Source organism: Pseudophryne corroboree, chromosome 1 (assembly GCF_028390025.1).
Source record: "Pseudophryne corroboree isolate aPseCor3 chromosome 1, aPseCor3.hap2, whole genome shotgun sequence".
NCBI lineage: Eukaryota > Metazoa > Chordata > Amphibia > Anura > Myobatrachidae > Pseudophryne > Pseudophryne corroboree.
This window is the reverse complement of record NC_086444.1, coordinates 589591320-589607324: the sequence shown is the minus strand read 5'-3', so window position 1 is coordinate 589607324 and position 16005 is coordinate 589591320.

Genomic DNA, 16005 nt, shown 5'->3' with positions numbered 1-16005 from the left:
TTACTTAATTTTATATTTTTTTCAGAATTCGTCAATAAGAAACTTTTGGCCTATGGGTGCCGTAAAAATAATTCTGATGCTCTAGGGTGCCGTGACTCAAAAAAGTTTGATAACCACTGCTTTAGGTTCTGATTCCTAGGTGGGAGTAAAGCAGAAAGGAACAAGTAACTTTGCACCTTGGCAAAAACCATGCTGCATGGCAGGTGGGGCAAATGTAACATATGCAGAGAGATTTAATATGGGCACACACTAGTGTGACCCGCAAACATGCCAATGTACAGGGCAATTACCCTTCGCTCTTCACACACTAGGCAGATATTAATGAGCATCGGAATGATCACTGTTCTGTCCCTCATGCAGCATGGCCAATCACACAATCTAGCATGTGAACTACGGGAGCTCGCAAACGGCTATACACACTGCACGATACGTCCGATTTGTCATTCCGATTCACCCGGATCAGACAAATCGTCATGATATCGTGCAAGTGTGTACCCAGTTTAAGATTAGCTGTCCAATCACTCTGGTTGGAGCGAAAATCTGGCAACGTATGGGAGCAAATGACAATCAACCATGTGCTCCAAACAGCCAGAAAATGTGCAAAAATGGTAATTCTGATAAATTGGTTACATTATCTGGCGTACTGTGGGGGTCATTCCGAGTTGTTCGCTCGCAAGCTGCTTTTAGCAGCTTTGCACACGCTAAGTCGCCGCCTACTGGGAGTGAATCTTAGCTTATCAAAATTGCGAACGAAAGATTAGCAGAATTGCGAATAGACACTTCTTAGCAGTTTCTGAGTAGCTCCAGACTTACTCGGCATCTGCGATCAGTTCAGTCAGTTTCGTTCCAGGTTTGACGTCACAAACACACCCAGCGTTCGCCCAGACACTCCTCCGTTTCTCCAGCCACTCCCGCGTTTTTCCCAGAAACGGTAGCGTTTTTTCGCACACACCCATAAAACGGCCTGTTTCCGCCCAGAAACACCCACTTCCTGTCAATCACATTACGATCACCAGAACAAAGAAAAAACATTGTAATGCCGTGAGTAAAATACCTAACTGCATAGCAAATTTACTTGGCGCAGTCGCACTGCGGGCATTGCGCATGCGCATTAGCGACTAATCGCTCCGTTGCGAGAAAAAAATACAGAGCGAACAACTCGGAATGACCCCCCTTGCCCGAAGCATGGCGAGCGAAGTGAGCCATGCGAGGGGACACGGTGCCCTCACCTATCCTAGCTCTCCATCATCTGCCCTTACCTATTCTAGCTCTCCATCATCTGCTCTCACTTATCATAGCTTTCCAGCATCTGCCCTCACCTATGCTTGCATTCCAGCATCTGCCCTCACCTAACCTAGCTCTGCATCATCTGCCCTCACCTATCCTAGCTCTCCACCATTATCCTCACCTATCCTAGGTCTACATCATCTGCTCTTACCTATCCTAGTTCTCCATCTTCTGTCCTCACCTATCCTAGCTCTCCATCACCTGTCCTCACCTATCCTAGGTCTGCATCATCTGCTCTCACCTATCCTAGCTCTCCATCTTCTGCCCTCACCTATCCCAACTCTCCATCATCTGTCCTTACCTATCCTAGCTTTCCAGCATCTGCCCTCACCTATATTAGCTCTCCATCATCTTCCCTCACCTATCCTAGCTTTCCAGCATCTGCCCTCACCTATATTAGCTCTCCATCATCTTCCCTCACCTATCCTAGCTTTCCATCATCTGCCCTCACTTATCGCAACTTTTCATCATCTACCCTCACCTTTCCTAGTTCTCCATTATCTGCCCTCACCTACAGGGCTGGCAACAGAAATCCCCCCACCCCAACTTGACCCAAACATAACATTATGCCGGCAATTCAACAATATTAATAAAAAAAACACAGGTAAAGGATTTCTATTCAAAGTGCAGATAGTGCTTTCGTGGTCCACCGTGCTCAGCAGTAGTGCAGTGTATTTTTTTATTAGCTTGCACATTGAATATGTGTTTTTCTAATATTATAAAAATAACACAGATAATAAATATTCACTATGCAATGAAATAAAAATATGCACTATCTGCACTTTTATGTGTGTATATGCTGCTTGCATGCATAGTGAATATTATGGGTTTTTTTTTTATAATGTGTGCTCAGACTGCTCCTTATCAACCACCTTACCAACACTGTCACAGACACCACCGCTAACCAGGCTCCAGGTTCCCCATGCTGCCTGGATGAGTCTGTTTCTCCTGCAGTCACTGTCAGCCAGCCGCAGCACCTCCTCTTAGGTGGAGACCGTAGCCACTTCAGAGTCCAAACAGAACAGGGAAGGGTGGGGAGGAGGGTGCAACATTTTTATTATTTATTTCCAGTTATTTATATAGCGCACACACATTTCGCAGTGCTTTTACAGAGAATATTTGCCCATTCACATCAGTCCCTGCCCCAGTTTAGCTTACAATCTATATTCCCTATCACATGTACACACAGACACATTCACACTAGGGTTAATTTTTGTTGGGAGCCAATTAACCTATCAGTATATTTTTTGGGGGGGATTGTGGGAGGAAACCGGAGTACCCGGAGGAAACCCACGCAAGTACGGGGAGAATATACAAACTTCGCACAGTTAGGGCCATGGTGGGAATCAAACCCATGACCTCAGTGCTGTGAGGCAGTAATGCTAACCATTACACCATCTGTACTGCCCTACATTGAGTGTCGTGTGGGCAAGGTGCATGACATAATTCCTACACAGGTGACCTGGAGCAGCCTGTGAGGGGTTACTGTCTAGAGCGGCCAATGCAATCCATTTAAATTCTAATCATCTATCCATGCTAGCCATGGCCGCTGCCACACTGCCGCAGCAAATGAAGAAAATAAGTGTATACTAGTAATAGCGCTCTCCAGTAGCCATGTTTAGATATCACCCATGTGAAAAATTATATAATAGGGGTTGATTCACCATGTATTGCAATAGAAACGTCCTTTGAACTCCTTATTGCACACACTCAGATAGTTACTCCAAAATTCTTCCTTCTCAGGGAAAATTCAATAATGTTCTTATGTAATTGGACCAACGTAGAATCTATGGAAATAGATATAAGCCTCTCCTAATCCTCTTGCAAGGATATTTATGGGAGGTGCTTATAAAGAAACACAAATATAGTGTAGCAAGTCTTAAAACGAGAACACATTTAATATGTACAAATGCACGTACAAGAAAGCAATTTTAAAACAGCATGTCATGAACTCCATGTAACATCACCATCGCTCTGATCTTTCACGAGGAATCAAATGGCACCAGATGTCAAATTGGAAGGTGAATGAGCTCCGGATGCCCACCGCCACACCATAGAAAGTTCCCTCTGGTAGCTGATTGATGAGTGCAGGAGTCCACGTAAAAAACAACCAGGCTTAACGCGTTTCGGACGGGATCCGTCCTTCGTCAGAAGCATGGTTGTAGTGTTTGAGGATTGGGTATTTAAACACTCTTAATGAAGTACAGCAGCTGAATTCAATTACAGAACGGGAAACCTCCCGCACCGGAGAACATCGTCGCCGGAAGCGGAAGTTCAACATGCGGGTCACCGATTTCATCACTTCCGGTATTTGCGTTCCAGGTGTAATTCACGAACGACCGGAAGTTGATGTGTTTACGTTTCCATAGCAGCGGACTTCATATAAAGAAAATCGTTCATGTTTGTCGTCATCAGAGATACAGCTGGACATATTCATAACTCCGGCAGTGGCATAATCTCTGAATCATGAGTCCACATAATATTCATTCCAGTAATCATAAAAATGAAACATATAAAAGCAAGGCATTACCATATGACACAACAAACAATTAATATATAATACACCATAAAACTCGGATTATATCAATTGAGAATTGAGGAACAAAGGGGAAAATGAGAAAAAGAGAAAATTAATCAAGTGAGAAAACATTTTAATTCGAATTCACCGTTTAGGCCCCTAGGTGTAAGTGTATTCAAACGGTGAATCCATCGGTTTTCAACTTGTGATAGCCTTTTTTGTATATCTCTAGTTCGCCATTTAGGGAGAATCATCTGAATTCCACAGAATGATCTCAAGAAACATTCTCTTGACTCATGTACTTTTTTAAAGTGAGATGAAACGGTGTGGGTATCTAGACCCTTACGGATATTATAGATGTGTTCGGCCCATCTGACCTTAACACATCTCCCCGTTTTTCCCACATAAAAGAGTCCACATGTACACTCCAAAATGTATATCACATTCTTGGAGTGACAAGTTATGAACTCTCTTATAGGATATGTTTGTCCATTTACTGTAAATTCTGTAATTTTTCTCAAAGGTGATTTCACAGACCTACACATTAAACACTCCCCGCAGCGATGGAAACCCTTAGTTCTAATACTTTGTCTAGGATTATTTTCCATACTACTTCTAACTAGCTGATTTTTGAGTGTTGGGGCTCTCCTGTAAATAAAGAGTGGTTTATCAGGTAACAACGGGCCAAGAACTGTATCCTGCTTAAGAATATTCCAATTGCCCCTAAACACTCGTTCTATACTTTTGAAGGATTTATTGTACTGACTGACGAATGCCCACCTAAAATACTCATCCTTGGGTTTGGGACAGTTTTTAACTTCTAATAATTTCTCCCGTTCTATTGTTCCTACTTTTGATCTTGCCTTATCTAGGAGATTATCAGAATATCCTTTCTTTAGGAAAAGTGTGGACATTTCATTCAGTTGTTGATCACATACAAGTTGATCTGTGCAGTTTCTTTTTATCCTAGCAAACTGGCTGAACGGAATCCCATCCAGCCAGTTTGCATGATGCTGACTCGTTCTCTCGATGAAGCTATTAGAATCCGTGGCCTTTCTATAAGTTTTGGTATTCACCTGGCCCCCAGAGATGTATATACTCAAGTCCAAGAAGGAAACTTCCTCCTGACTGGTATTAAATACCAGTTGTATGGCCATATCATTGTGATTCAGATTTTCACAAAAAACATTGAGTGACTCTTCGTCACCCCGCCACAAAAATAAAATGTCATCGATGTAGCGCTGCCAGGACACCAGGCCCGCCACCAGCTCGCCGTCATGCCATATGTGATGTTCTTCCCAATAGGCCATGAACAAGTTTGCGTAGCTAGGGGCGAACCTGGTGCCCATGGCAGTGCCCACCCTCTGCAAATAGAAGGTGCCATCGAAAACAAAATAATTATTCAACAGGATGAATTTTATACTGTCTAGGATAAAATTCTTTACCGGAGTGCTTAAAGTGCTAGCATTCAAAAAATAGGAAACTGCCGTAAGTCCCTTCTCAAGATCGATTATTGTGTACAGTGTACACACATCTGCTGTGCACAAAAAATCTCCCTCCTCCTACTTATATTGATTAATCCTTCTCAGTGTATCTCCAGTATCCTTCAGAAAGGCCCTTGTTTTCTGTACCAGGGGTTGTAAGTGGTAATCCACCATGGCAGATAAATTGCTCGTTAGGCTATTACAGCCTGAAACAATAGGCCTTCCTGGGGGGTAGAGGGGATCCTTGTGAATCTTTGGGAGAACGTACATGGTGGGAATGGATGGCTCTGTTATATTTAAATAATCAAATTCCTTCTTTGTTATGACCTTACTTTCCAAAGCTTTCGTACTCATATCTTGCAAAGCCTTGGCAATTCTATTGATAGGATCAGATTTCAATTTTAAATACGTTTTGCCATCATTAAGCTGCCTGTATATTTCCTGCATGTACATTTCCCTACTCATGAGGACCACCCCTCCACCCTTATCCGCAGGTTTAATGACCAGATCTGTGTCATTCTTCAAGGATTCAACAGCTTCAAATTCTTTTTGAGTTAAATTTAGTTTAACATTCTTATTTTTATTTTTGGTTTCCTTCATTACAATCCTCTCTATTTCATCACACACCACTTTGTTGAAAACCTCCAAACAATTTCCTCTAGCTTGTGTGGGGTAAAACGTGGAGGGAGGTTTGAAATGTGAGGTTTCCATTTCACTTTCACCATCACCAATTTCTTGGACACAATCATTCCCCTTTTCCTCTTTAATTTGAAAAAACCGTTTGATCGTCAATTTACGGACAAATTTTTGAATATCTAAAAAAATGTCAAGAGAGTTAACCCTGCTTGAAGGGGAAAATTTTAGACCCTTTTGTAAAACACTTACTTCATGCATATTTAGGGTTCTATCTGAAAGATTAAAATCCTTCCTTCGGTGGAATCACTAGTATTCACAGGGATTATGTCTGTAATCTCTGTTATTTGTTGTGGAAGGGGATTTTTCTTAAATTTCCTATTCTTCCCCGCTCTTTTCCCTCTTCTAGTAACCTTGTTACTTTTTTGACCAGCAGACATAGCTACCGCCGATTTCTCGGTGTCCTGGGGCCCCACTCTAAAAAAGGAGAATTTTCCTCATCTTTATCAGATAATGGTTGAAACCTATTGTAGAGGTTAGTGGAAGAGGATCTATCATCGGGAACTAGCTGTTTGGAATTAAGCCTGTTTCTTCCCCACCCCTCACCATTCCCATTCGCAAAGGAAGAATCTTTTTGCTTCCATGATCTAGTTTGGGAAGTATCCCATTTTTTATAATCATATGATCCATGATTACTATAGAAGGACCGCTGGCTACCATTTTTTCTCCATTGGGGTGGTTCCCCATTGAATGGCAACCTACCATATCGTGTTTCAGACGAAAAAGTAACATTTGGAATCCTATCATGGCCCTTTCCATGATTACCAAATGTGGCCTTAGCCCTAGTTTTCTTCCCATAAACGGGTCTCTCTATCACAGTATTCACCTTGAGTGGTTCTAGACCTTCACCTGTCCCTGTTGTCTCAGGATCACTTGAATCTCTTTTAAATTTTTTAAGTTTTCTCTCCCTTAATTCCTTTGTGCTTTTATTCATTCTTTGTAACAGGGATTTTTCTAAGGTTTTAAATTCCTCGGATTCTTTATAGGGATGTACCAAGGTTTGAAAAGCATTTATTTCATCATTCAATTTTAAGAGATTCTTTTTCCTTTCCTTAATAATAAGTTCCATCAGTGCAGAGGAACAAGAATGAAGGATAGTATCCCATTCATTTTTAAAATCTGAATCCAAAGAATTGAACGATGGGGTTTTAACCATTTTTAGACCCTTAGGTATGAGGTGGGCAGATTGATAATGTTCAAGAGTCACAACCTCCCACCACATCCTATTTTCTTTCTGCATCACTGCTTCCAATTTCTTGAAAACTGATGCTAGATCTTCATCCATTAATTCAACACCTTTATTCATATCCTTAAAAGTACTCTGGATTAATTCATTCCTACTTTCTCTGAATTGAAACATGTTTGCAGCACTAATAATGAAATAAGGATAAAAAAGTAAAATTTTTGGGAAAAAACTTCAAAATACAGTGCGCAATAAAACAGTAGTGCAGCTACACAGTATGACACAAGTGTGCATCCAAAACACACTAAATGAAACAAATGAAGAAAAGAAGTGTATACTAGTAATAGCGCTCTCCAGTAGCCATGTTTAGATATCACCCATGTGAAAAATGATATAATAGGGGTCGATTCACCATGTATTGCAATAGAAACGTCCTTTGAACTCCTTATTGCACACACTCAGATAGTTACTCCAAAATTCTTCCTTCTCAGGGAAAATTCAATAATGTTCTTATGTAATTGGACCAACGTAGAATCTATAGAAAAAGATATAAGCCTCTCCTAATCCTCTTGCAAGGATATTTATGGGAGGTGCTTATAAAGAAACACAAATATAGTGTAGCAAGTCTTAAAACGAGAACACATTTAATATGTACAAATGCACGTACAAGAAAATTGCTTTCTTGTACGTGCATTTGTACATATTAAATGTGTTCTCGTTTTAAGACTTGCTACACTATATTTGTGTTTCTTTATAAGCACCTCCCATAAATATCCTTGCAAGAGGATTAGGAGAGGCTTATATCTATTTCCATAGATTCTACGTTGGTCCAATTACATAAGAACATTATTGAATTTTCCCTGAGAAGGAAGAATTTTGGAGTAACTATCTGAGTGTGTGCAATAAGGAGTTCAAAGGACGTTTCTATTGCAATACATGGTGAATCGACCCCTATTATATCATTTTTCACATGGGTGATATCTAAACATGGCTACTGGAGAGCGCTATTACTAGTATACACTTCTTTTCTTCATTTGTTTCATTTAGTGTGTTTTGGATGCACACTTGTGTCATACTGTGTAGCTGCACTACTGTTTTATTGCGCACTGTATTTTGAAGTTTTTTCCCAAAAATTTTACTTTTTTATCCTTATTTCATTATTAGTGCTGCAAACATGTTTCAATTCAGAGAAAGTAGGAATGAATTAATCCAGAGTACTTTTAAGGATATGAATAAAGGTGTTGAATTAATTGATGAAGATCTAGCATCAGTTTTCAAGAAATTGGAAGCAGTGATGCAGAAAGAAAATAGGATGTGGTGGGAGGTTGTGACTCTTGAACATTATCAATCTGCCCACCTCATACCTAAGGGTCTAAAAATGGTTAAAACCCCATCGTTCAATTCTTTGGATTCAGATTTTAAAAATGAATGGGATACTATCCTTCATTCTTGTTCCTCTGCACTGATGGAACTTATTATTAAGGAAAGGAAAAAGAATCTCTTAAAATTGAATGATGAAATAAATACTTTTCAAACCTTGGTACATCCCTATAAAGAATCCGAGGAATTTAAAACCTTAGAAAAATCCCTGTTACAAAGAATGAATAAAAGCACAAAGGAATTAAGGGAGAGAAAACTTAAAAAATTTAAAAGAGATTCAAGTGATCCTGAGACAACAGGGACAGGTGAAGGTCTAGAACCACTCAAGGTGAATACTGTGATAGAGAGACCCGTTTATGGGAAGAAAACTAGGGCTAAGGCCACATTTGGTAATCATGGAAAGGGCCATGATAGGATTCCAAATGTTACTTTTTCGTCTGAAACACGATATGGTAGGTTGCCATTCAATGGGGAACCACCCCAATGGAGAAAAAATGGTAGCCAGCGGTCCTTCTATAGTAATCATGGATCATATGATTATAAAAAATGGGATACTTCCCAAACTAGATCATGGAAGCAAAAAGATTCTTCCTTTGCGAATGGGAATGGTGAGGGGTGGGGAAGAAACAGGCTTAATTCCAAACAGCTAGTTCCCGATGATAGATCCTCTTCCACTAACCTCTACAATAGGTTTCAACCATTATCTGATAAAGATGAGGAAAATTCTCCTTTTTTAGAGTGGGGCCCCAGGACACCGAGAAATCGGCGGTAGCTATGTCTGCTGGTCAAAAAAGTAACAAGGTTACTAGAAGAGGGAAAAGAGCGGGGAAGAATAGGAAATTTAAGAAAAATCCCCTTCCACAACAAATTACAGAGATTACAGACATAATCCCTGTGAATACTAGTGATTCCACCGAAGGAAGGATTTTTAATCTTTCAGATAGAACCCTAAATATGCATGAAGTAAGTGTTTTACAAAAGGGTCTAAAATTTTCCCCTTCAAGCAGGGTTAACTCTTTTGACATTTTTTTAGATATTCAAAAATTTGTCCGTAAATTGACGATCAAACGGTTTTTTCAAATTAAAGAGGAAAAGGGCAATGATTGTGTCCAAGAAATTGGTGATGGTGAAAGTGAAATGGAAACCTCACATTTCAAACCTCCCTCCACGTTTTACCCCACACAGGCTAGAGGAAATTGTTTGGAGGTTTTCAACAAAGTGGTGTGTGATAAAATAGAGAGGATTGTAATGAAGGAAACCAAAAATAAAAATAAGAATGTTAAACTAAATTTAACTCAAAAAGAATTTGAAGCTGTTGAATCCTTGAAGAATGACACAGATCTGGTCATTAAACCTGCGGATAAGGGTGGAGGGGTGGTCCTCATGAGTAGGGAAATGTACATGCAGGAAATATACAGGCAGCTTAATGATGGCAAAACGTATTTAAAATTGAAATCTGATCCTACCAATAGAATTGCCAAGGCTTTGCAAGATATGAGTACGAAAGCTTTGGAAAGTAAGGTCATAACAAAGAAGGAATTTGATTATTTAAATATAACAGAGCCATCCATTCCCACCATGTACGTTCTCCCAAAGATTCACAAGGATCCCCTCCACCCCCCAGGAAGGCCTATTGTTTCAGGCTGTAATAGCCTAACGAGCAATTTATCTGCCATGGTGGATTACCACTTACAACCCCTGGTACAGAAAACAAGGGCCTTTCTGAAGGATACTGCAGATACACTGAGAAGGATTAATCAATATAAGTGGGAGGAGGGAGATTTTTTGTGCACAGCAGATGTGTGTACACTGTACACAATAATCGATCTTGAGAAGGGACTTACGGCAGTTTCCTATTTTTTGAATGCTAGCACTTTAAGCACTCCGGTAAAGAATTTTATCCTAGACAGTATAAAATTCATCCTGTTGAATAATTATTTTGTTTTCGATGGCACCTTCTATTTGCAGAGGGTGGGCACCGCCATGGGCACCAGGTTCGCCCCTAGCTACGCAAACTTGTTCATGGCCTATTGGGAAGAACATCACATATGGCATGACGGCGAGCTGGTGGCGGGCCTGGTGTCCTGGCAGCGCTACATAGATGACATTTTATTTTTGTGGCGGGGTGACGAAGAGTCAATCAATGTTTTTTGTGAAAATCTGAATCACAATGATATGGCCATACAACTGGTATTTAATACCAGTCAGGAGGAAGTTTCCTTCTTGGACTTGAGTATATACATCTCTGGGGGCCAGGTGAATACCAAAATTTATAGAAAGGCCACGGATTCTAATAGCTTCATCGAGAGAACGAGTCAGCATCATGCAAACTGGCTGGATGGGATTCCGTTCAGCCAGTTTGCTAGGATAAAAAGAAACTGCACAGATCAACTTGTATGTGATCAACAACTGAATGAAATGTCCACACTTTTCCTAAAGAAAGGATATTCTGATAATCTCCTAGATAAGGCAAGATCAAAAGTAGGAACAATAGAACGGGAGAAGTTATTAGAAGTTAAAAACTGTCCCAAACCCAAGGATGAGTGTTTTAGGTGGGCATTCGTCAGTCAGTACAATAAATCCTTCAAAAGTATAGAACGAGTGTTTAGGGGCAATTGGAATATTCTTAAGCAGGATACAGTTCTTGGCCCGTTGTTACCTGATAAACCACTCTTTATTTACAGGAGAGCCCCAACACTCAAAAATCAGCTAGTTAGAAGTAGTATGGAAAATAATCCTAGACAAAGTATTAGAACTAAGGGTTTCCATCGCTGCGGGGAGTGTTTAATGTGTAGGTCTGTGAAATCACCTTTGAGAAAAATTACAGAATTTACAGTAAATGGACAAACATATCCTATAAGAGAGTTCATAACTTGTCACTCCAAGAATGTGATATACATTTTGGAGTGTACATGTGGACTCTTTTATGTGGGAAAAACGGGGAGATGTGTTAAGGTCAGATGGGCCGAACACATCTATAATATCCGTAAGGGTCTAGATACCCACACCGTTTCATCTCACTTTAAAAAAGTACATGAGTCAAGAGAATGTTTCTTGAGATCATTCTGTGGAATTCAGATGATTCTCCCTAAACGGCGAACTAGAGATATACAAAAAAGGCTATCACAAGTTGAAAACCGATGGATTCACCGTTTGAATACACTTACACCTAGGGGCCTAAACGGTGAATTCGAATTAAAATGTTTTCTCACTTGATTAATTTTCTCTTTTTCTCATTTTCACCTTTTTTCCTCAATTCTCAATTGATATAATCCGAGTTTTATGGTGTATTATATATTAATTGTTTGTTGTGTCATATGGTAATGCCTTGCTTTTATATGTTTCATTTTTATGATTACTGGAATGAATATTATGTGGACTCATGATTCAGAGATTATGCCACTGCCGGAGTTATGAATATGTCCAGCTGTATCTCTGATGACGACAAACATGAACGATTTTCTTTATATGAAGTCCGCTGCTATGGAAGCGTAAACACATCAACTTCCGGTCGTTCGTGAATTACACCTGGAACGCAAATACCGGAAGTGATGAAATCGGTGACCCGCATGTTGAACTTCCGCTTCCGGCGACGATGTTCTCCGGCGCGGGAGGTTTCCCGTTCTGTAATTGAATTCAGCTGCTGTACTTCATTAAGAGTGTTTAAATACCCAATCCTCAAACACTACAACCATGCTTCTGACGAAGGACGGATCCCGTCCGAGACGCGTTAAGCCTGGTTGTTTTTTACGTGGACTCCTGCACTCATCAATCAGCTACCAGAGGGAACTTTCTATGGTGTGGCGGTGGGCATCCAGAGCTCATTCACCTTCCAATTTGACATCTGGTGCCATTTGATTCCTCGTGAAAGATCAGAGCGATGGTGATGTTACATGGAGTTCATGACATGCTGTTTTAAAATTGCTTTCTTGTACGTGCATTTGTACATATTAAATGTGTTCTCGTTTTAAGACTTGCTACACTATATTTGTGTTTCTTTATAAGCACCTCCCATAAATATCCTTGCAAGAGGATTAGGAGAGGCTTATATCTATTTCCATAGATTCTACGTTGGTCCAATTACATAAGAACATTATTGAATTTTCCCTGAGAAGGAAGAATTTTGGAGTAACTATCTGAGTGTGTGCAATAAGGAGTTCAAAGGACGTTTCTATTGCAATACATGGTGAATCGACCCCTATTATATCATTTTTCACATGGGTGATATCTAAACATGGCTACTGGAGAGCGCTATTACTAGTATACACTTCTTTTCTTCATTTGTTTCATTTAGTGTGTTTTGGATGCACACTTGTGTCATACTGTGTAGCTGCACTACTGTTTCATTGCGCACTGTATTTTGAAGTTTTTTCCCAAACACTGCCGCAGCAGCCATTATTACTGCCCAGAACCTTGGGGCCCCTCACAACATCAGGACCCGGTACAGGTGTCCCCTTTGACCCACCCTGTCACCGAGTCGGCTAACCTATCCTAGCTTTTCAGCATCTTCCCTCACCTATCCTAGCTCTCCAGGATGTGCCTTCACCTGGCCTAGCTTTCTAACATCTGCCCTCACCTATCCTTTCTCTCCAGGATCTGCTATCACCTATCCTAGCTTTCCAGGATCTGTCCTCCATACTTATCCTAGCTTCCTAGCATCTGCCCTCATTTATCCTACAGTAGGTTTCCAGGATCTGCCCTCAACTATCCTAGCTTTCCAGCCTCTGCCCTCATCTATCCTAGCTCTCCAGGATCTGCTCTCAACTACACTGCCCTGTGCTCCCTTTATGTTCACCCATATGCCCTCTAGATTGTAACTTATTGCAAACATATATCCTATGTACAGGGAACCATTGCAGCACCCTGTAAATTAAAGATAATGATATAATAATTGATATACCTTATGTTCATAGGTGCTGCCGCCTTGCCCCCCCCCCCCCCAATTTGAGAGGTGTCAAAGTACTGTGTTGAGGGGCGCAGTGCGGCTGCCATCTATAGTTAATATGGGCAGTGCCAGAAGGTAGATAACCTTTCCAGCTGCTCCAACTCCACACACCCCTTCTCTACCTGCCTCAGGAGCCCTCCTCCACCCTGCACCCAGCTACAGCCCATACAGCATACCACCATACTGTGGTCTGTACCCTCCTCTGGGACCAGCCCTGCACCCTTCTCACCTTCTGCTTCATATGTTCCTAACCTCTTCCCCCTCCCACCTTTGTCCTTCTTTTTGACTTCCCATCCCCTTCCCTCACGGCACCACCTGACCTCCCCCCATTTCCAACTGGTTGCAGCTGAAAATGTACCCTGTAAAGTCTGCACCGCATACACACCTGTGATAGATAGGATTGCATGGTTGTGTACAATCAGGTTGCATGCTGGCGCAGCTAGTCGCAATTGCGATGTGGCTACACGGGTCTGTCACCTCCAGCAATGTCTTACGGTTCGGTGGTCAGGTGATGATAACTTCCGGAGGATCCAACAGCACTTGCGAGTATAACTAACCACCTACTCTTAACCCTCCCCCTACTGACTAGCCCTAACTCACCTCTCCAATAGCCTAGCCCTAACCTCCGTTCCATAGCCTAACTCTCCACTACTGGTCCATGTAGAATTCAGATGTAGTTGTAAAGCGGCTGCTGTATGCAAATCACTCAATGTTTTCTTACTGCACATGCGTCTGGGCCGCAGTGAGCACATGCATCGATTGAATTGCGATGTTGGTCACAATAAGGGATTAGTCGCTAAGTGAGTGATAGGTAGACTGTGCCTGGGGGTGGTAATGGGAAGTTGGGTAAACACAGGCGTGTCATGGCCATTCAGATAGCATTTTCTGGACGTGCATAAATTAGCAGTTGTGATCTCACTTGCTTTTTTTTAAAAAAACTTGACCAATGCCTAGTACAGAGTAGACAGCAGAAGTGATCCTGACTCTTCAAATCCTTCTTAAATATCTGCCAAAGGCCACACTATCCTGAATATACCTGATCTGGTCAGTACTTGGATGGGAGACCATCTAGGAATACTAGGTACTGTGGGCACCTTTTAAGGCGACTGCTATTCTGTATCTACAGTATCTGTGGCTTTTGTTTTGGCTCGTTTCCAGCACCAACTACATCAGTTTGTCAATTATCTCATCTCCTAATTATTTAGGGTTTATTTGGATTCCTTCCGAAATTTCAACCTCACAGAAATCCTGAATTGCTTAAATTGATATTGTCACTATAAAACCTTTTGATCCTGAACCTTATTTGTTTCAAAGGCAATCAAGCTTTTAAAGTATCTAAAGCATTAAGCTCATAACTAAAGACATTGTATATTTTTTTATATTAGGGAACTACTAAAAGTTAATCACATACACCTCACTCTATTTACAAATTATATTTATGCTGGGCATACACTTTACAATTATATGGCAGATAATCTGCCAGATCTGGCTAGTTGGAATGAAAATCTGGTAATGGCTGAAAGCAAATGACAATCAACCATTTGCTCCCAAACGCTGGAAAATGGCCAAAAACTGCTGTTGATGCAAATTGGTTAAACCCATGTTCGATTGTCATTTGCTCTCATCCATTACCAGATTTTCTTTTCAAACAGTCAGATCTGGCAGATTATCTGCCAGATAATTGTATGGTGTATGCAGGGTTGGACTGGCCCACAGGGGTACAGGGGAAACCACTGGTGGGCCCTAAGGTCTGCTGGTGACCCACTCCCTCCTCTAGGCCGACACTGGGTGTATGCACAGCATAAGTGCTTCCAAAATAGGTATTTTTGTCTTTTGCTCTTATCTTCGATTGTAGTCCAACCTACAAAATATTTGGGAGCACCACCAATAAATTACTGTTTTCAATTTATTTTAACAGTTTCAATATTGGTTCTTGCCTCCCCAACCAAATACGGTTGTGGCGCCCCTGATGTTAGATACAGGTTTTGGGCTGTAGTCCATGACAGCATTAGCAAACAGAGAATGTAGGTAATTAAGGACCTTATTCAGTAAGGATTGCAAAATTTTAAAATCGCAATCTGGCCGATTATCGAACGACTGCGCATGTGCAGCGTTCACTTTGCGCACACGCAAGTAATAATAGCGACAGACAATGCATACACATCGTGATTATAATGCAGACGCTGTTTGAGTGACAGGAAGCTGGCCAAAATGGGCGCAAACATTCCATTTTCTGGGTGTGACTGAAAAAATGCAGGCATGCCCGAACATTTTTAAGGAGAGCCTCTGACGTCAGCAATGACCATTTCCAGCCTCAAGAATTGTGGATGACATTGCCTGGGGCAGATAGGAAAAATCTTAGATGTTCCAGTAATTGTGCATGGTTTTGCAATCAGCCCGCATTCGCAATTTCTGCAATGGGCGTTTTTTCTCTGTTTCTGGGCGGCAACTATTTGATCGCAGCAACTGCTTTTTATCAGAAACTGCAATCCTTACTGAATAAGGGCCTAAGCTT